The following is a 21,269-nucleotide window of genomic DNA, read 5'->3' on the forward strand; positions in this document are numbered from 1 at the left end:
ACTTGCAAAGTCCTCAGGTTTGCAGCAGGTACGGCAAGAAGTGACGCTGTGCCTCAGAAAGGCAAAGTGCCAGCGTGGTGGCACACAACATTTCAAGACTATATATAAATATCTGACCTATTTCTTATGGATAGCACAATAAGGACTCGATCAAAACCCCATTGAATTCTGCAGGAGTCTTTCCATTGACTTCAATGGCTTTTGGATTGGCCCCTATAAATGGCTCTTGAGGAGAAGATAGTGGTGCATTTGCCTGACTATTTTTATAATGTGTTTGATCACTCCCTCGGTGATTTTTCAAACTTCAGCCACTCGCAATGGGGAGCCAGTGCAAATTACAACGTTCCACGTCCAAAGAAATGTCTCCGGGAATTGAACGGGGACGCATAAAACAGATAAATGTGTTGGCATCCCATGGCCACCCAGATGAAAGGGGAGCATTAACACTCATTAAAAGGGACAGGCAGTGCCACGCTTCCAGCCACCCTGTCACAGCAGCACCAGGGGTTTGTCGCTTTATTTTTCAGCTCTCCCAGATCTTGGACTAACACAGGACTTGTGGGCTCAGTGGGCCAGCCCGTCCCCTGTCCTCTTTCTGAGAAATGGGAATCTGGGGAAGGTCCAAGAAGCTTCTCAGGGTGAGAATCACAGAATCACTGAGGTTGGAAAAGACCTCTGAGATCACTGAGTCCAACCATTAAGCCAGCACTGCCAACACAGCCCACTTGGAGAAGTTTCTTTCTGACTCTGAAAGCACAAGGGCTCCTTTATTCTGCCGTGGAGCTTTGCAGGTTCTCATTGCTCATATAAGTCCTCCAGCATTTTGGTTCCCTTTAAAGTCTCCTATTTAATGATACCCAGTGTCGAAGGTTAATTATGCCTTGTGGAAAGAGGGGTCTCATCTTGGATCTTTTTACAATATTGCCTCTTGAAGTTCATGGAGAGGCTCCTCTCTTTCTCCTCTTTGGGGAGTTGAGAAGTGCTGGGCAGCAAATTGGTGGTGGAAGGCTTTTCCATCACCAGCCACAGTGAAATCCAAATATCTGCTGAGGTCTTTTCCACTGGAGCTTTTGCAGAGTGTCAGCAATGGTATAATTTCCACAGGCTGGAATATCATAGAATCCCAGAATGGGTTGGGTTGGAAGGCAGGGACACCTTCCACTAGCCCAGGTTGCTCCAAGCCCCATCCAACCTGGTCTTGGACACTTCCAGGGATCCAGGGGCAGCCACAGCTTCTCTGGGCAACCTGTGCCAGGGCCTCCCCACCCTCCCAGGGCAGAATTCCTTCTCTGTATCCCATCTAATCCTGCCCTCTGGCAGTGAAAAGCCATTCCCCCTTGTCCTGTCATTCCAGATTCTTGTCTGAAGTCCCTTCCCAGCTTCCTTGGAGCCCCTTTAGGCACTGGAAAGCTCTTCCAGTCTTGTCTTTTTGTCTTATTTTATATAATAAAAACCACTGGAATCAAAATGAAAGCATTCAATGATTTCAAAAAAGGTCATTCCTTGGAATATTCTGCCACGTGAAGGAAATTCACAGTTTCAGAGTTTTGCCCCAGGTTTTGCCCCAGATTTCAAAGTCTGAGAATTTCATATGGAAGAGAATTTACATATTTTGACTTTTTTTTTCTTCCCAGGGAATAAAGCTGTCTGCTTTTACTCCCTATTGTATCCCTCTCATCGAGACAGGAGCACTCAATCTTTGTCACACCCAGAAATTTCCGACTGAAGGCACAGAGCATTTGAGGAATATTATGTTCACAGATTGCTTTATAGGATAATAATGGAGTTGTGTTTGCTATTTTTAAAACCTTTCGTGGACGCCTTGGAAGTAGGGAGAGGATTAGGGATAAAAAACTGGCTTGAGGTTTACTCATCCCCCCTCAGCCAAATTTCTGGGTTTTATAAGGATGCTTCGCTCCATCCTTGATTTTTTGGGATGATACATCACTTGCTGGCAGTCCTTTGTTTTCGAGGAAGAAGTTATAAATTTTTCTTGGATAAGGGGATCCGAGGCTCCACCACAACCTGTAGCAGGAGTTCACCTTCTCAATGTCACCTCCCGTCCCAGGGTTTGTCATTTAATTCTTTGCTTCCCGCTCTGATCCCAACAATCCCCCTTCCATATGCAGCAGGAATGTGGCCGGCACAGCCGTGTCCCCCGTGCCTGCTGGGGGGAGGATGAGCACGGAATTGATTGAATTTCTCCTCCCTGTCCTTGCTCTCTAATTGCTCCCCAGCAGCCCAGTGCCACTGGAAGTGTTCCTGCAGCCCCTGCTCAGGGATTCGGCTCAGGAGCTGCTGTGGGGAGGCCGTGGGTGGGATGGGAAGAGCTGAGATTGTTCTCTCTGCTCTGGCTTTACTCACTGCCCTCCAAGGAGACCTCCTGGCTATTTTTCCTGGGTCACAGTGTCCTTCTCTGCTATTTACTGTGCTTTAAACCCTCGATTTGCTCAGGAAATCCAGCCTTTGTGGCACTTAGGGCAGACAGGGAAAACTTCTCCACTGTTTGTGTCTGTGTTTGTTGTCTAAAAATCACACTGATGGACCCAAAAAGCAATGCCTGACCCAGGGAACAGGTGTGAACCCCCCCATTTTTAGGCTGCTTTATATAAAAGCTTTCAAAAGATATTTCTGAGTGCTGGGGGAGCCCAGGCTTAATTGGACCATGAGGAATTCCAGTGACTGTGCTTCTGCATTTCATGCGGAGCCCGGATGCTCTTTGGAGAGAGTTTCCCATTGAATTCCATCCTGAGGTTTTTTTTGCTCTGTCCTTGCTTTTTTGAGATGGATACAGCATTGCCTGGTGGTCCCAGCCTTTGGGTTCAAGGAGGAGATGATCACTTTTGGTTGGAATCAGGGGATCTGAGGCTCCTCCACAAACTGTGGCAGCAGTTCACCTTCCCAGTGTCACCACCTGTCCCAGGATGAATATTGATATTCCCAATATCCCCTTCCAGGATCCAATATTGATGTGTTTTACCACTCCATTCTGGAATGGGCTGCTAGAAAAGACTGACCAGACACTTGGGTTCTAAAAAAATAGTTAAATAATTAAGAATAATATAATAATATTAATAATCCTGATTTAACTCCAGTTGGTGGATGGACAGCAGCTTGTCAAAGCTCTGACTGGGGAATTAAACTGGTTTATTTATTTATTGTGTTCTATGCTTGAATTTTAAGTTCCCTCTGACCTGCTGAAGTGCAGGATCCCAAATTTTGCATGATGGATTTGTCCATTGGTGCTGTCCCAGAGGGCCATGAGGTGCTGCTGATCCTGGTCCTTGTGCATCCTCGGGAAAGGTCCCCTCCCATCCCCTGGGCTGATCCAGATCCTCCTCCTTTAGCCACAGCAGGACTTCCTCCTGATTGAAACACATCATTTTTTGCCTGCAGGCGAACTGAAAATTAAGTGAACTGATCTGTTTAAACCTTTATAAATACGTGTTTAATATCTGCTTAATGGGAGTTGGAATTTATGAGCTGCTAAGTGATGCTGGCTCGTTTTTATAAGAATAGAGAAGTCTGGTGGGAAAACTTCCTCCTGGGACATAATCTCATATTATTATTTTTTTAAGAGAGACAGAGAAAGATTTAATATGTTATAGTTGACGTTTTCAGTGACATTGGGATATTTCCTATGGAGCTTTCACAAGTGCTTTATAAATCTTTAAGGCTTTAACTTAATGAAATCCTTCTGCCAGCGGGGAGGACTCCACCCCCTCTGCCCACGGGGAAACTGAGGCAGGATGTGCCAAGGCAGGAATACAGGGATACAGGGAGGTGCCAAGGCAGGAATACAGGGATACAGGGAGGTGCCAAGGCAGGAATACAGGGATACAGGGAGGTGCCAAGGCAGGAACGGGATCTGGGAGTCCCAGTGCTTTAGGGGAGGTCAGACACTTCATGATATTTTTCCCTCCTTGGGTTTGGGGGTTTTTTGTCTTTCCTGTGGTTTTCCAGGCACTGGTGGAAGCAGAGGCTGCAGCGTTGGGAGTGTCCTGCTGTCCTGCAGGGAGCCACCCCTGGGCAGCTCCTGGGCCCTGTCCTCTGCCCCCACTTCCTTCCAGCAGTCTTTGCCTTTTCAGTTTTTCCCCATTTTCCCCTCTTCTTCTCCTATTTTTTCTCTTTCCTTTTTCCCTGTTTTTTTTTTTTTTTTACTTTTCCCATTTTTCTTGTTTTTTCTTCCATTTTCTTTTTCTTCCTTTTTATTTTGCCTTTTTTTCCTTTTTTATCCTTTTCTTTTTTCTCTTTTCTTTTTCTCATCCCCATTTTTTCCTTTTCCTTTTTCCCTTTCCTTCTTTTTCCTTCCTTTTTTCTTTTTTCTTTTTTTTCTTTTTTCTTCTTTCTTTTTTCTTTTTTTCTTTTTTCTTTTTTCTTTTTTCTTTTTTCTTTTTTCTTTTTTCTTTTTTCTTTTTTCTTTTTTCTTTTTTTCTTTTTTCTTTTTTTCTTTTTTCTTTTTTCTTTTTTCCTTTTCCCTTTTCCTTTTTCTTTTTCCCTTTTCCTTTTTCCCTTTTCCTTTTTCCTTTTTTTTCTTTCTTTTCTCCTTTTCCCCTTTTCTCTTTTTCTTTCTTTTTTTCCCCCTTTTTCTTTGGTTCTCTTTTTTTTCCCCTTCCCCTCACCCCCTTTTTTTTTAGTGCACACCTGAACAGATCCACCCATCCTCCCACTCCCATCTCCACTCCCTTTGCTGGGGTGATTCACCATGCAAATGCTCTCCTGACCTTCCCACCCTGCCAATTCTGCATTAACCCATTGCCTTCAATTCTTTATTGCTCCAAGGGCAGCTCCATCCCTGGGCAGGGAATCAGTATTTTGGGGAACAGGAGGGTTTGGGGGCACAGCCCAGCCCTGGGAACGTCTCAGTCGCCGTCCATGACGTGGAGATTTTCCACTCAGTGACTTTGGGGGTGGCACTGCTGCCTGCAGGAATAAAGAGCTTCTGCTTCCTGCAGCTGGGGCTGAAATGAGATTTTTTTTTTTCCCTCTTTGACGCGAAAAACATCAGTGAAATCCCTCTGTGGCTGTTGCAGTTTGCTTCAAACATTTGGAGCATTTCCGAAAAAAATCCCCCTACATTTGTGATATGAAACTTTAATATTTTCTGCTGTTTTATTGGTTTTTTTCCCCCTCTAAACCTGCATTTGAGGAGGCTCTTTGCTGGATTCTCCTCGGTGGGGCTGATGGATGGACGGGCAGGGGAGGTGCCACAGTTTCCCTCACCAGCAGAACTCACTGGATGCTGTTTGCCCCCTCCAGCCCCCTTTTCTCCCGGTGTCAGCAAAGCCCTGGGGGTTGTGGGCTGGGTGGTGCAGGGAGGGAGATCCCGGGGCAGGAATTGGGGGCAGGAATTGGGTGCAGGAATTGCCTCCCTGTGTGGAGGCAGCTCCAAGCACTGCTGACAGAGCCTGTGCCGTGCCAGCAGTGGCCCTGTCCCCACTGTGTTTAGCATTCCAGCCCTGTCCTGGGTTCAGATGTGGTCCCTGGCCTGCATCCCATCTCACATCCCAGCTTCCTCTTGCCTCCAGCTAATTAGGCTGAGCAGAGCCTCATTAGGATCCGATCCAGACCAGGGGTTTGACCCTTTCCCTGTGGCTCTTGGATGGGAAGTCAGGATGTGGCTCACAGGGACTGAGTTTTGCAGTCGTGGGGGCTCTCTGCCTCCTTCCCCCTTTTTTGGGATCCCAGTTTCCCACGGGATTCTCCTGGATGATCCTGAGATTAGCCCCATGGAGGAGCAGGGCTATCTCAGACTATCAGCACCCGTTTGTCGGGTTTCTTATGAATAATTATTAAAAAAAAAAAAAAGGAAAGGAAAAAAAGGAGAGAGGCAGAGAGAGCTGAGGAAATAATCTTTTTACATTTTAATCTGAGCAGTTTTCAAGCGGTTTGATAAGGTGGGTTGTAGAAATGTCAGCTTCCCCTTATCTCTAATTGACTTAAAGTAGGAGCCGGCTTTAATCCTGGAATGCAGAGGAGCTTCTGATGGGGAGATGAGGGCAATTGATTTCTGCCTTTTTAATTAACAGTCTGGTTGCTTTTAAAAACAATAGGGAGGAGGGAAAGGAAAGGGAAAAGCGAGGGAAAAGCACGTGGTGGCGTTTGGAGCTGGCGGGGTGGGCATGGACGGGCACTCAGTGGCTCAAGGTGCTGCCCAGCTTCCAGACAGTTGGACTGGTCCCAGTTTAAGAATCACAGAACCACAGAATGTGTTGACCTGTAAGGGAGCCACAAGGATCATCCAGTCCAACTGCTGGCTCTGCACAGGCCCAGCCCCAAGAGTCACCCCCTGTGCCCCAGAGGATCAGCCAAACCCTCCTGGAGCTCTGGCAGCCTTGGGGCTGTGCCCACTGCCCTGGGGAGCCTGGGCAGTGCCAACCACTCTCTGAGGGAAGAACCTTTTGCTAAAATCTTACCTAACCCTGCCCTGACACAGCTCCAGCCATTCCCTGGGTGCTGTCCCTGCTCACCACAGAGAAGAAGGGAATTGCTTCCTGGAACCTCTGAGCAGAGGAGGCAAGAGAGAGAGGGGCTGTGGGGATTCCCTGCACTGAGCAGCCTGTGAGGATTGGCATTATCTGCCTGGCTGTGCTGATGTCAGCCACGGGAACTGGGCATGGGAGGGTTCCAGGCTGTCCTGGGACATGGCCCTCACCCACCCACCCAGAGGAGGTTGGAGAGGGGACAGGGTCCCTGCCTTCCTCTGCCTCCTCCAATGTCCTGGAGCTCCTGTGGGAAGCAGGACACTGGTTTTGGTAGAGACCTTTTGGATGCCATTCCTGTGCCAGGCTTTCCTCTTGCCTGACGGTGCTGTAGCTCACCTCCAGTCCATGGCACACTGAGTGATGGTGTAGGGATATATGGAAAGTGCTTTCCACATGGACAGCCAAGGAAACAGAGGTTTGCTTGGAGTCCTCTCACCCAGCAGGTCCATGGAATCACACGGGGGAATCTCCACACAGTCCCGAATCTCCTGAAAAACCCAAATTCCACCTGACCCCCCCAGGCAGCACATCAGCAGCGGGGAGGGTGGGAGTTTTCTGCTGAGGTGGCTCTTGCAGCAGATCCCTCTGTGGGAAGGGAATGCAGCACAGATGTGCCAATGATTATGGCTTTCACAGTGGGGGGAGCTGCTGCTGCGACTGTTCCGGCTCCATTTGCTGTCCTGCTGCAATTCCCTTCCACTTGTCCTCTTTAAGTGTCAGCCACGCAGCAGAGGATTGTTTATGCAGCACTTAGTAACATCTACGGGGTAATGGGCTGTGCAGAAGACCCTGGGATAATTGGTAAAATGTCTGGAAGAGGATTAGCTGTGTGTCTGCACGGCGGATGGTTGGAACTATCCACACACGTTCAATTTTTAAATACATATTAGGCTAAAGTCCCGCTTCACCCGGGGACTGGGGAGGGGGGTGATGTTGTGTGGGTGGAGTGGGTTCACATCTCCCTGGCAGAGCTGGGAGAGGGGATGCTGGACACCAGGCAGGGCCCCAGGAGGGGCTGTGTGCCCACAGTGGGAGTGGACTGAGCTCCCCCGGGAGGACCCCTCAGTCCCACCGTGGCTACAGAGCTGCTGAATCCCAGAATCCCAGAATGCTGTAGGTTGGAGAGAGCATCAAGTTCAACCTGTGACTGATCCCCACCTTGTCATCCAGACCACAGCACTGAGTGCCACGTCCAGTCATTCCTTGGACACTCCAGGGGTGGTTCTTCCACCACAGACAAGGTGATTTTGGGATTGAGGCTGAAAGACAGTAAAGAGATGAAGCCTGACAATACTCTTTGGCTCATGGTGTGACTCTTGGGGATGCTCCTGTGCAGGGCTGAAGAGTTGGACTCGATGATCCTTGTGGGTCTCTTCCAAATTGGCATATTCTGGGATTCTGTGATGTGGGAGCATCCTGGGAACAGCAGCTCCGATGCCAGCAGTTTGTTTGCACTTTGCCCTGGAGGTCAGGCTGTTCTCTCTCTGCAGTGCCCCAGCTCCCCTGGGCCTTCATCCTGCTCTCTTACATTCCTCAATTCTATTCCTATTCACTTCCAAGCACCCTGCTCCCTACCAGCAGGAGGGAGAGGAATAACTGACCCACTCCATCCCGCCTGGAGCAGGGAATGGCCACTTCCAGGTGGGCTTTGGGCTATCCCAAGCATCCTGGGAATGCAGAGTCCCTTGGGATGCAGAGCCCTGTCTGCCTGCTGGCACCAGCCCTCCCAGCCCTCCAACCCTCCCATGGCTCATTATATTCCAGGCGCTTTCTCTGGATTGTTTAACGAGCTTTCTGCGAGGCTGAGCAGATGAGAGGAGAGCAGAGCTTGGAAAGGAGAAGAATAAATTGGGAATGCTTTTGATTTGTGAAGAGCTGTGATGAGCAGGAGGGAAATCAGAGCTGGAGCATCCCTATTGAGGGCTTGGCATGGAATAAGGGCTTAAAAAGGGAGATTGGCCCCGTTCTCTGGTATTTTTAGCCCCGATGCAGGATTGCAGGACCTGCATTGTATCCGTGTGCAGTGTGAATTCCAAAGGGTTTGGCATCTACTCAGAGCAATGGTTTATAGGTATCAGTTTTTTGGCTTTTAAAGCTCCCTAGTAATTCATAATTTCTTAATACCACGTGCTGTCTCTCTCCATCTGACAAATCAATTTGTTGTGGGAAATATCTGCTGCTGAACCGTGATGGGGAGGAGAAGGAAGAACAGTGTTTTCTCTCTGCTTTTCACATTCCCTTTCCTATCCTAAAGGTTGTCAAGTCAGGCACCAAAATGCCACAATACAGGATGGGTATTTAAAGAATAAAACAGTCCCAACAACAAGTAATCCAGCAGCAGAGGCACTAAACCACATCAGAAGTGATGTGCTGAGGTCCAAGCCTTGCTTCCCCATGTCCAGGTGTAATAGAAAAGCCACTAATAAAATGGAATCATAGAATCATGGAATGGTTTGGGTTGGAAGAGACCTTAAAGATAATCTCATTCCACCCCCCTACCATGGGCAGGGACACCTCCCACTAGATCAATATGTCCTGGTGGAAGGGTCTGAAATTCAATTTAAATCATTTGGTTTCCAATAAATATGAAAATTATCCCAAATCTTCCCAGGTAAGTCTTTGCTCCAGCATCCTCATCATCTGCAAGGAAAAAGGAATTGAGGATCAACCAAGAGGGCAAAGGTGTGGACACCAGGGATACAACAGCTTTGATGTGTTGGAGGCTTCCCTCCAAATTCCAGAATGGATTTGTCAAGCCACATTAAAAATGAGCGGAGCTTAGACTGGGAATTGTATGGAAAAGATGGGAATTAGCCCTCTAAAATCATCCAGGTCCTTTGGGAAGTGTTGTCCTCGTGGTGCTGTAGGTAAGGCCGTGGTTCCCATTCCCAAAGCTTGGCATGGATGTAAATGATCCAGCTCCGGTGGCGGCATCGATTTCCCGTCGGGATCCGGCCGGAGGGGCTTTTCCTTCAGCCAGCCTGAGAGTTTTGCAGCTTTGTGCTTCGGCATAATTAACATCTGGGAGGAATTACAGGGGTCTTAGGGGAGAACAGCGAGATCTGAAGTTTAAATAACAATTTGGTTTCAGCACAATTAAAAATAAGCTGCTCTGTGATTGTCGGGGCGGCCGCTCACACGGAGAGGGGGGAACACGGTTTGGGTGTGTTGGAACGGGAGCTCTGGGAGGAGGAGATAAAGGTAGGGATGAGCAAGGAAAGGGCAGGAGGCTGAAGAAGGACTAAACCTGATCCTCAGGCTCCAGGGAATAAATCCAGGTTGCATGGAAAGGAAAAGCAACACAAAGTGCTGGAGCTCAGTCGCCACTTAGGGTCTCCTCTGGTGTATCCTTGTCACTCTTTATAGGCAAATGTGGACAGATCCGAGCTCCAACTCCACTTAACAAAGAAAAAAAAGCCCAAACCCCACTCCAGGAAATCAAATATTGTGTAGTTTGGGTGCCAAAACCCTCTTGAAACCGACTGGTACCAGTGGCCATCTGGGAATCCCTCACGATTCCTTTAATTGCTTTATTTTCCCTCCTCTGATTGCATCTCACAATGTGGAATTGGGAAGCAGAGAAAACTGCAGCCAACAGGAATTGTTGTGTGCAAATGAAATGCTCCACTTGCCCAGCAGCAAAACATTTGGAGGAAACTTCAGCTTCGGGTCTGATTTGAAACACAGCCAAGTTTTTACCAACTTAAGCAAATTAAGGGTTTAATCCTGGTGAGCTTTTGGGGTTGGATCTGTGCAATGAGGAACAGCCCTGAAAAAAGCTTTTTGGGGGGGTTTTGGCCAGGCAGGAAGGGGCAACAGAGTTCTTGGGGAAATGATAAAATGAGAAATATATGAGTGATCAAAGGAAATAGGATTTTAGGCAGGGTTTAGTGGGGCTGTGGAAGTCACTGATGGAAAACACCACTGGGAAGAGCTGATGGGGAGAGTGGAATGAAGCTTTAAACCTATAAATTTGGGATGGGGGTGGGATTGTGGAGGTGAGGATGCTCTGCTGCATCTCCCACCATCCATCCATCCCTACACCTGCTGCCTCCATCCTCCAGGATGGACCAGCAACAACACAAACCCATCAGGAATCCACCAACGCCCAGGGAAGGAACAAACACCCTCATTTCCTTACAAACCCTCCTTGCACTTTGCTGGGGACACACAGCAGAGTCCCTGTCTTCCCTTTCTTTCCAGATTTCCATTTTTATTACTCGTTTGGGGTCTCAGGGGGGAAAAATGTTTTGCAATTGGAAATTTCAGTGGGTTTGGAGTTGTCTGTGCCCCTCCTGCTCCTTTGGAGTGTTGGCACCATTTGCTGCTGGGTAATTAAATAGGATCTGTTCAGGTGGGGTTTTGGTGGTTTTATTTGTGGTTGTGTTTTCTCCAGGGTTTTATGGGATGGCTTTATTTAGATCCTTGCCTGGGCATAAAACCCCGAAGTGAAATACAGCCTCTGTCTAATTTGGGGGGGAAATGCATATGGGAACAGAGTGGCTCGGAATTGTTTATGTTCCATGCATTTGGAAGGGTGGGAGGTGGGCAGACATCAATAAAAGAGGCATTTTGGAGAAGAGGAAAAGCAGAAGTGACACTTGACTGCCTAAGAAAATTCCCAAGGGTTCTCATAAATACAGCTAAACGCTTCTCAGCCAGGGAGCAGAAGGTCTGTGACACACTCCCGGCTCCAGGCCCTGTGTTGATGGGGAGTTTTGAATGAAATAAACATGCTGGATTTGTGAGAAGCTTGAAAATTCGAGCTTTAAAGCCTAAAAAGCGAGTGGAGAATGAGGCAGAAGAGACCTCCAGGTCAGAGCATCTCCAAAACTAAAAATAATACCCTAAAACTGGAAATCTGATTTTTTTTCAAGTGGCAGTGTGGGATGTAGCAGCTCTGGGAACGTTTCACACCCCTTCAAGCCTCTCAGAAATTATCAGTGAGGCTGGCACAGGTCAGAAGTGACAATTATTCTTATTTTGAGAGACATTTGGACTTGTTTTAATGTCCCTGCCATCCTTCCTCACCTCTTTTTTCACTGCAAGTAAAGAATGGAGAGCAAACAGCCCTTGGAACTGCTTTGGGTGGAAATGACGAAGGATTTTAATCCGTTTCTCTCCTGTGGGTTTTTTTCCCCCTCTTTAAGGCAAATTTGATCCAATAATCTCCACAGAAGTAGCAGTTTTGCACAGACACCCAATTTGCATTTCCAAAACACACCTCTTGAAAACACAGCCCAATTCCACCTGTTACTGCTGCCTGGTGTTTCCTCTGGGAATGAGTCTCTCATTTGTCTTTTAATTTCTCCCAGCTCGCTCAGTGGTTACTTTTGGACACAGATTTATTGCAGTGATCATTCCCACAGCAGTTTGTACCCATTTCTAGATAATATAGTTGGTGCTTTGCCTTGCAAGTGGTTTGGGCAACACTGGGAGTTTTGTTCCTTGTACAGGAGCAGCGTTCAGAGCCGAGATTGAGTCTTCTGGGCGTTGTAGTTGCCTGAATAATAAATAATATTAGCAAAAGTCAGGAGTAGTGGATAATTGGTCAGTGAAATACTTTGTGTGTGAAGTTCTGCTGCTGCAATAGACTTGTTCCTTCCCTTTATTGACCCTTGATTAAATTTCTGTAACAATTACAGACCAATAATGGGCAGCTATTGATTGCTGGGAAGGTGAATATCAAGATTTACCGATGAGAGAGTGGAAGTTATTGACTCTGAGGAGAAGAATGACTGGTGTTGAGCAGGGGGGCTGCTCATCCAGGCAGGTTGATTTGCATGTCCAAGCAGGCTGGTTTCTCTCTCTCCAGCCTTGGGATGGACAGCCTATGGAATTACAGTGCCCTGTGTGTGTATCTGTCCAGTGACAACTATTTCCCCATGGCTTGTCATCAAATCTGTTGGAGACTGGAAGTCTGATGAATCTCTGCATCATCACAGAGTCCCAGGCTGGTTTGGGTTGGGAGGGATCTTGGGGATCATCTTGTTCCAACCCCCTGCCATGGGCAGGGACACCTTCCACTATTCCAGCTTTCTTTAGGACCACCTTTGTCAAAATCAAACATTTTCTACACAAAATCCAGTTTTGTCGAGTTCCCACATGGGTGGAGAAGTTGGGACCTGCCCCAGATCCCTGAAATTATTCCCTGTGGCATTTTTCAATTCAGCTCTTGGCGTTGCAACCAGCTCTTCTGGTTTGGGATGCAGTTTGTGCTTTTCTTCAAGTTCTTTCCCTTTCTGTTGCCTTTGGGAGGACAAAAAGTGCTGGTGAGCCAGCTTTTCATCTCAAAAACTCTCCTAAGATCCCACTCTCATGCTTATCACCTTCTCCAACTGAGGCTGGTGTGTGTTATCCCAGGCACTCGAAATTAAAAGGCACTTTCAAACAGTGCTTTCAGTGGCACTGGGAGGAGAACGAGCAGCTTAAAATCGGCTCCTTTGTCTCCGAACCGCCACGAACCTGCTGCTCCAGCTGCCCGGGAGGATCTGGAGGTGACGCTGCTTCCCCCATCATCCCCATGGATGTGCCAATAGGTGGCAATCTCTCCCCGTGGACGTGGCGTGTGGCACCTCTCCTGGCACGTGTGATCCGTGCTTTGCAGGAGCCGATGCGGGAACTGGACTTGGCAGGTCGCACGTGGAGGGAAAAAGGAGGAAAAGGGGATTTCATCCCTTTTATGCTGCTGCTTAGGATTCCCTCTGAAGTTTGGTGGCTTTGTTGGGAGGGTGGGATGGAAAAGGGGGACAAACCAACTTCTGTGTCCCTTTAAGAGCTTTTGTTGGCATAATGGGCTCCTTGATCTTGCCACTGCATAAATCACAGGCAGCCAGTTCAAGTCAATTCATATTTTTGCAGTTCGTTAGCAGCCCGGGAGGAAATTGCATTTACTATAATTGCCTCTAATTGCACCAGATTAGTGATTACAATTATTGATGGTGGCTGATTATTCATTAGGCTTCAAATCAATTCTCCTGCTTCATCATTACCCAAAACAGTAACTCTGATGAGGAGAGAAAGAGGTCTGGAGGAGACCACGGCCACGCTCCTGCCAGGGAGCCTGCCTGCCTCCAGAAGTCATGTGAAATCAGCACTCCAAGCTGATTAATGCCCTGACAGGGTGGGAAAGGTCATTAGCCAGGGCTTGGGATGCTTTTGGTGGCCAGGACATGAGTTAAGTCCATCCTCTCTCCATGGCCAGCGCTTGCCCTGTCTCAGGTGGCTTCCTTAGAGGGGCTGCTCCCTGTTGGAATGTGATGGAGCTTCGTGGAGAAGAGTCTCAATAAGCCAGGTATGATCTTGAGGTGATCTGAGGTCCTGAGTCAGGAGGGCAGTGGGAAAAAGTGCCTCAAGGGGAGCAGGTCTCCCAGAGCAGCCCTGGATTCCCGGAGCACATTCCCAGGTGCAGGCAGCCAGCTGTGCTGCCTCGGAGAGCTGTGTAATTGTCACCAGAGCTGCCTGACTCGCATAACAACCATGGCTCCGGGTCACACCCGGCCCCCAGCCTGCTTGGCTGTTCAGCTGGGATGCTGGGTGGTGCAGGAATCTGGGATTGCATCCCTGCTGTGCTGCCCCTTCCCTCTGCCCTCTCCTAAGTGGGTGCCCAAGCTGCAGGTGGGGTGGGTGCTTATCCTGGGGGGTTGAGCTGCCCTCCCACCTGGATAAGAACAGCTCCGAGGTGCTGGGACTGCTCAGGGTAGGGCTGAGGGGCTTGTGCAGGGCAGTGGCTGTGCAGTGGCTTTGCCTGCTGTGGGCCCTGAGTGAAGATGGTGGTGCTCATGGGTCTGACCCATCAGACTATTCTCCCTCCCATTGTCACCACTGAGCCATCCCAGGATGGTTTGGGTTGGAAGGGACCTTGTAGATCATCTTGTTCCAACCTCCCCATGGAAAGGGACACCTTCTGCTATCCCAAGCCCTGTTCAATCAGCACTCCAGGGATGGGGCAGCCACAGCTTCTCTGGGCAACCTGTGCCAGGGCCTCCCCACCCTCACAGGGAAGGATTCCTTCCCAATATCCCATCTAACCCTGCCCTCTGGCTGTGGGAAGCCATTCCCCCTTGTCCTGTCACTCCAGGCCCTTGTCCAAAGTCCTTCTCTGACCATTCCTGGTCTGCAGGTGGTGGATGCTTCAAAATCCCAAATTGTCCCAGTGGCTCATTTGCAAATCTGAATTATATTTCCCTTACACTGAGTAGTGGGTGCTGACAGTGGGTGTGGTGTGGCAGAGCTTGAACACATTCCCAGAAATGGTGGATGGATCGGAAGCCTTCCTTATTCTGGGGGTCTGATTCCAACCATCCTTCCCACTGCCCCATGGAACTGAGGTCCTGGATCCCTTCCTTATGTGGGGGCCAAGGGACGAACTCAGTCCTGGAAGCACCTCTGGCTGCTGGCCTCTCTCCAGTGCCTTGCATCACAAGAACTGTGTGCCAAAGCCAAGCCTGTCGGGCAGGATTGGGATTTGTGGTTGAGCAGGACATGCAGGTCCCAGCTGTCTCCTTAAAGGCCAGTTATTACCTACATTTCCCACCTATTGATCCTGGTTCTACTGCCGTGCTCAGACATGGCTGGGAAAAAAGAACCATAAAAAGAAGGAAGAGGTTGGCTCTGTTCATTAATCTCCCCTGCTGCCGTTGCTGGGAGGAGCAGAGCCTGAAGGCTCAATTTAGCCTTGCTGGCTGCAGCTCGGGACACAAGGCAGCTTCCATCACCTCCCCTGGGGAGACTTTCCCTCCCCACATCCACCTCCAGCTGTTTATCCCTTGCAGTACTGAGCCTTGGTGGGGGGACATGAATTGGGGGCACCCTGGGCATTGCCTCCTGCCCCCAGGGGGGTGAGGATGGGGTATGGGGGGAGCTGGGGGGCAGGAGTTGGGACTGACGAGGTCAGTGGTGTCTGTCTCCTCCACTTGCAGGATTGGGAACTGCTGTGAGATCTCTAGGGATGGTTCTTTTCAAGATCTGAGGGTTTTATCTGGAAGTGGAAGGATGGGGATTCCTAAGTCTCCGTTCCTAAGATGGCACTGTGAGTGCTGTCACCATCTCAGGTGTATCTGTCACCTGCCAGAGCAGGGAGGGAATTACAGGGGTGAGAGGGACATCTTGGCTCTCACTCTAAATATCCCAGCTGAAGAGATGCCAATCTGGGTCCCCTGGACCTCCTGCAGCACCAGGAATTGCATTTGTCCTGAGGGAGATGGAATTCAGAGTGTGCTGCTGCAGCTGATCCCTCCTGCTGGGCTGGGGGCAGAGCTGGGGGTCTGTGCCTGTCCCAGCAGTGTTTGCAGAGTGTGTGAGTGTGCCAGAAATGGAGTCAGGGGGTCACAGGAGCAGGGATTGTTTGGGGTTGGAAGGGACCTTGAAGATCATCTCATTCCACCCCCTGCCATGGGCAGGGACACCTTCCACTAGCCCAGGTTGCTCCAAGCCCCGTCCAACCTGGCCTTGGACACTTCCAGGGATGGGGCAGCCACAGCTTCTCTGGGCAACCTGTGCCAGGGCCTCCCCACCCTCACAGGGAACAATTCCTTCCCAATATCCCATCTAACCCTGCCCTCTGGCAGTGGGAAGCCATTCCCCCTTGTCCTGTTCCTCCAGACCCTTGTCCCAAGTCCCTCTCCAGCTCTCCTGGAGCCCCTTTAGGCCCTGGAAGGGGCTCTCAGGTCTCCCTGGAGTCTTCTCTCCTCCGGGTGAACCCCCCCAGCTCTCCCAGCCTGGCTCCAGAACAGAGGGGCTCCAGCCTTCCGAGCTTCTTTTTTCCACATCATTTTTATGTTAAGAACCACTCCACATGGCTCGTGACTGCTTCCCCAAAAACCCTCTGACTCCCACCTTCCCAGTTATCCTCTTCCCCTCTCCTGGGCTTGGCAGGACTGAGAAGCATCAGCTCGTTTGGGAAGTTCCTCCCTCTTGCACTGTGTGTATCATGACTGGCCTGTTTGGACATCTCTGTTTTTCCTTCTAATTTGTCTGAACAGATGCTCAGGAATTATTTGTTTGGGGGATTACTCCAAGACAAGAGTTATCCTTTCATCCTGCTATTCCAAACAGCCACGAGCATCTCTAGTCCCCAATTATTTTGCAGTTTACATTCAGCAGGTGTTGCCACATCAAAATGCAGACACTCGGATTTCTCTCCCACTGTCTCCAAGTGTCCGGCCTCTGCAATCATAGGTAGGATTTTGGAATGCCAGGGAGAAACCTCCTCTTCCCTCGAGGCAAGAAACCACTCAAAAGCAGGGACCAAAAGCAGCCTTTAGGTTAGAAAGGTGAAAAAGCCATCCTGGTCTTTTCCAATCTGGTTTTGAAGGACTAAACTCCTGCTGCAGGTTTGGGATCAGCAATAGTGGGAGCGCTTTCCGCAGGTTTGCATGGAATTAGTTAATATGGATTTCCAGAAGGCGAGTTTTGAGCAGGTCTCTTTGAAAACTTTAACTCGCAAAAGTTAAAGGGGAAAAATTTTATTCCAGTAGGGAATAAAACTGGCATCATCAGAGCCTTTCTAGTGGAGCAACACAGCTTGAACTGGACTAATGAGCCTGAGACTTAAAAAAAAATTATATATATATATATCTATCTTGCCTTTTTAACTTTGAAGTATTGGCAGTTGGAGATCTGGGCTGCAGACACGTGATGTTGGATGGCCACTATTTACTCCAGGTTTACTCCATCGTTGCAAGAGGCTCCTCTCCCCCTGTGACACTGCCCAGTGCCCAGAAGTGACATGAAGTGGCTGCACAGTTTTCCCTGGGGGTATCCACGACCTGGGAGATGGGAGAGAGGTTTCCTCCTCACTGTAATGCTGAGTCAGCACGATGCAGGAAGTTGAATAAGGAATTGGGCAACTGGGATTCTCCTTTTGGGGCAGAAAGATCTTTCCCTGCAGATAAAAGGAATCAGAAAGTGAACTAACAAGCTGAAATTGTTGTAGCCGAGCCGGGTAATTCCCCTGCTGCCAGGCAGTGTCCTTGCAGGATGGGAGCTCGGAGCAGCACCATTCCCTGCCTCTTTTTTCTCTTGCCTAAGTGCTCCAAGGGAGTTTTCAGGCAATTTATGGCTGACTCAGGAGATCAATCTCTCCTGGCAGATGGGAGGGAACTCATTTTGGGGGTTTGAAGCAAACACAGTTAAATCTTCTTTTCCCAGCTGAGCTGCTTGTCTTGGAATGACAAGAGGGAGGACGGCTGGGAGCTCTTCCCTGCCTCTGCTGTGAGTCCCAGGGATGCTCCTGCCCTGCTCCTGGCTCTGCAGACTGGGCATGGCTTCACTGAGAGGGGCAGGTGCTGTGGGGACCTGGCATGGGGAGGGGAGCAGGCTCATCCCCACGAGGGGCTGTGGCAACACATTTTGTAGGGGGAAAACCCCAAATGCAGTGATTTATCCAGCAGAGCTGAGAGACAACCTGCTCATGGGGGTCCAACCCCAGAGCTGTCACTTCTCCATGTCTCTTGGACAGCTTGCTGCCCTCTTTTTTTTGATGGCTTGGAGTGAAGTGGCCTGCAATTGTCATGGAAACAAGCTTGGATTGCAGGACCAGGTGGCAGCAGGCAGCAAAGAGCCACCTGACCCTTGCCTGCCTCTGATTTCCCCCTGCCATCCTCACTCCAAACCCCCCCCAGTGTCTCTGCCAGCCTCTCACAAACCGGCTTTCCAAGGAAGGATGCTCAGCATGGAGTGAAAGCAGTGGGTTGCTCCGAAACTCAGCAGGAGATTCCACCTTTCTGATGGGCTTTGTGTTGCCTGAATTCATGGGGGGTGATTCCACCACCCCAAATTCCCTCTGTTCCAGGCCCAGGGGGAATTTCTGAGCAAGTGGAAGTTGTCAGAAAAAATATCCCATGTCAAAAAGAGGGAAGTATCCATATCAAATTGTACCTGAGGCAGAAATCCTCTGCTCTGATTGATGTTACAGGAGGAAAATTGAAGTGAAATGCTTGGAGTTTATCGGAGAGATGAAAATTGACAATTTTACCTTTTTATTCCTTTGGTTTCGATGCCATTGCTCAGGTTTGGAGTTTGCTTCTTGACAAGTGGGATACAAAGGCAGGTTCTGTGGGTAGCCAGTCCTGGCTCACAGCCAGACCTCGTGGGAGTCACGAAGTCCCCTTCCAAGTCCCTCCCAGGACTCCTCCTTAGCATTAACACCTCTGTTAGTGGGGCACAGCCCCAGAGACAGGTTTGGAGGCTGGAAGAGCTCCGAAATAACTTTTTCTCAGTGCCCAGATTCCCGATACAAGCGAAAGCACTTCGGAAAGGTCCCAGCTGCTGGCAGGGAAGCGGGGCTGCTCAGCCAGGCGGGACGGAGAGGCTCAGGATACAGCGACGCGGGGCCGGAGAACGACAGCCCTGTCACGCTGACTTATGATGGATGAGGAAAAATCCCATTTCTCATCGGCGGGGGGAAGATGTGAAGTGTAAAGAAGGATGCACCAGGAGTCTCCGGGCGATTCATCTTGTGGCGGGCGTGCTCCCGGAGTCGGCAGAGGAGAGAGAGAGAGAGAGTGTGTTGGCAAAGCCAAAAGGCACAGGAGGGAAAAAAAAAAAGGAGGGGTCGGGGAGAAAATTCATTATGTGAAGGATAATCTCAGAGGGAAATATCAAAATGTCAGCAGCACCCCAGATAGGGGAGAGGAGAAAATGAACTGGGGGCATTTGTCACCTGCTTAACCAGGCGTGGATCCAGCAGAGCGATGGGAAGCGCTGAGGAGGAGGGAGTGGGGCAGGAGGGCAGCTGGATTCCATGGAGCAGGGGAATTTTGCCAGCAGGGCTGGGCTCTGCCTTGCAGGCAGTGTCTGCTCGGAGCCAGGATTGGCACTTTGCTGGTTTTTTTCATTTAAGTGAAATAAATGACCACATCCCCACTCCCTGGGAGCTGCTCTTCACCTCTCGGGAATTGAAAATCTCAGGGGTGTTTTTTAGTCTCAAGAGGTGATGACATCCTGCTGGCAGAGCAAGGGCCAGAGACCTCCCTGCTTGGCCACTGGTTCTGGTCCCATTAAATGCTGTGAAGCCCCAGTAGCCACAGCAGGGAGTGGAGGGGGCAAATATTTGCCCAGCTGGAATCAGCTTGGCCACATCCTGAGCTTCATTCTTGTCACAAAGAGGAGCAGTTTCCAGACCAGGAGCTGAGCTCCCATCTGGACTTCAGTCTGAAAGAAAGTCAAGACCAAGCTCTGCCAGAAGACAAAAGCTTGATATTCTCCCTGGCCAGGGTTTTGAGGGTTTTTTTAGTGTTTTATCCCACCCTAGAATGAATTTACATGCCCTGCAGGAGCTGGGGAAGGGTCTGTGCTCTGGGAGGGCTCCCAGTGCCTTGTTTTCCATTGGGAAAATCTAAAAAGCAGTTTTGCTTGAAGAAATCTCTTGGGTCAGGTGGCAGCAGTAAATAGCTGGGGCGTTGAGGAATGAGCCATTTATTTCTGAGTGTCACCAAACCCAGCAGCGCTTTCGGCTCCGTATCCTGGGAGAAGGTTTAGTAGCTGGAGTCCCAGGGTTTGGGATAACAGTTGGGGCTTGACACCAAATAAAAATCCCCTATTAAAGAAATCAGCTTAATTTACTGTGTGAAATGAAGCAACTTAAACTGCTCCCAAACAGACAATATATTGTACTTTTTTAGTGGGAGTGGGAAAATTATCGGAAGGCTCGGCAAGCAGCCTGTTGGTCTCCTGCCCGTGCTGCTCCCGGGGTTCTGATGGATGCTCCATGCCTTTCTTCCCCACTGGAAAACCCTTCCTTGTCCAGGTGATGCAGAAACCCCACAGATGGGAGCACTCAGCATCTCACAGCTGCTCTCCAACAGGCTCTGCAGCATCCAGGGAGCTGCTGAGTCCAGCCTGGGAGCTTTTGGAGATGATTCTGCCTGTGCCTAAAACCAAATCCATGCTGAGGAAGAGGCTGCAGACCCTCTGTATGTGTTCCTGTGTGATGTGTTGTGGTGATCAAGGAGGAGACCCCTGCACTGAGCTCCTTCAAACCCAGCAGGGACCCAGCAAGGTCTTCTCCAAACTTAATTCCGTGGGTTTTGAAGCAAAGGAGCATTGGTGAAGGCTTTGGGTGGGTGGGAGGCATCAGCTTCTCAGCTGCAAAACACCACTCTGCTCCCCATTCCGCCCTCCTAAAAAACCGGTGTGTCTGGATCTGCACCTCATTTTCCCCATTTTCCCGATGCTTTTTCCACCTGATTTGGCTGAAACTTCTCCACCCCGCTGTCCTTCAGCAGAGATAAGCCCCGACTGACTTTCCCCATGGATCCTCACCGTGAGCGTGGCGGGGAACCAGAGCTGTAAGTGCCACTTTCTTTCCGCCGCCGCTCCTCTAAGTGAGACTTTCCTCGGCGAACCTTGAAAGGGAAAAAACAAGTCTCCTCCACAGCCGGAGAGCCCCTTCTCCTTCCCGCCCCAGGAAACCACGGTACAACTTGAAACCGATTAATAATACACAAAGGGATGAGGTGGTTGGGCAAAGTGCGCCGGTTTCCTCGGCTACCTTGTGTTATGCTTTTATTAAGCCGCGATCTAAAGCGAAGGAGAGGGAGTGATTTTATAGCCTGCAGCGTCTTGTTTGCAGATTATTTTCCAAAGATGCTCGGTGGAATATCAATTGCCTGCGCTGAGACATCCCGGCAGGTGCTGCCTTGCACCGAGGAGCTGCACGAGTCGGCACAGCCCCTCCCGGCAGCCGTGTGCTGATCCCATACTGGCTTGGGATGGGGAGGGACCCTGGGGCTGGGGAGAGGATTTTGGGGTGGGCAGAGGGCTGGAAGCACAGGGGGTGAT

At 49.7% G+C, this 21,269-nt stretch overlaps 1 protein-coding gene and 1 long non-coding RNA gene across 4 annotated transcripts in view; one reads left to right on the forward strand and one right to left on the reverse strand.

The window, feature by feature from the left end:
* Window positions 1–21,269, forward strand: part of NTM (neurotrimin) — a 356,205-nt gene that overhangs the window by 73,351 nt on the left and 261,585 nt on the right. The window lies entirely within an intron of this gene.
* On the reverse strand, window positions 16,513–20,912 carry LOC135401869 (uncharacterized). Its single transcript, XR_010424949.1, has 2 exons — window positions 18,463–20,912; window positions 16,513–17,370 (listed from the first exon to the last, which is right to left on the reverse strand). It is a non-coding gene; the product is annotated as an uncharacterized LOC135401869 (long non-coding RNA).

This window comes from Pseudopipra pipra, chromosome 23 (genome assembly GCF_036250125.1).
Source record: "Pseudopipra pipra isolate bDixPip1 chromosome 23, bDixPip1.hap1, whole genome shotgun sequence".
In the NCBI taxonomy this organism is placed as follows: domain Eukaryota; kingdom Metazoa; phylum Chordata; class Aves; order Passeriformes; family Pipridae; genus Pseudopipra; species Pseudopipra pipra.